The following is an 840-nucleotide window of genomic DNA, read 5'->3' on the forward strand; positions in this document are numbered from 1 at the left end:
GGAGAGAGGCTAGGAGGCAAAGTATAAACTTTAAAAAGTTACTCATAAGCACGAGGTGTTGCAGCCAAATTAGGGCACCACAACTGATGTTTCACGCAGGCTTCTCACACCCTTCAAAAGTTCAGGACCAACATGATTTAACAGGTCACTGACAGCCACACCACCGGTTACTAATCACAGTAAAACTTTCCAAAGCAGGTCTATTTTTGCAGCATTCTTGCTGCTTGTCTATTGATCCAGATGTCCCTGGAGTCAGCCTTGCTAGAGGTAGTTATCAGTACAGCCAGAGATACGGGGGGGAGAAGGCGGGGGGGTTTCAAAGATGTGTCAGAGGAGCTAGGATTTTGGTGTTATCTTGGCTGTCCAAAATCCTTTATCCTTCACAGGCACCTCTAACCTTACAAGAAGGAAAGTCCTTACTTCCAGGTCCGGGCTGTCCTTTTGTTTGACTTCAACACAAACAATCCCTAAGACTCCAGTAAAACTTCACTACCTCGTGACATTACAGGGTATAATCTGAGCTAATACGTACCTTAACAAGGTACGTATTAGTTCAGCACACTTCCATTCTACAGAGACGGGCTGATGCAGTGGTTGGGGCAGGAGTTTGTGCCCTCTCTCAGGCCTGCTGACTAGCACTGCGGCACACAGCGGCGCGGCCCCACGTCCGTACGGGCGCTGCCCCCGCCGAGGCGCGCAGCATCCCTCGGGCCGCCCGCGGGCCAGCACCGCTGCGTCCCGCAGCCCCCGCCGGGCCGGGACAGGGGCATCCCGGCCCCTCCCCGGCCGGCCCCGCTCGGGGCGGGGACTCCCGAGTTTCGGCGGCGGGGGCCGCGGGGC

The sequence above is a fragment of the Passer montanus genome, unplaced genomic scaffold (genome assembly GCF_014805655.1).
Source record: "Passer montanus isolate IOZ18808 unplaced genomic scaffold, ASM1480565v1 scaffold11, whole genome shotgun sequence".
Classification (NCBI taxonomy): Eukaryota; Metazoa; Chordata; class Aves; order Passeriformes; family Passeridae; genus Passer; species Passer montanus.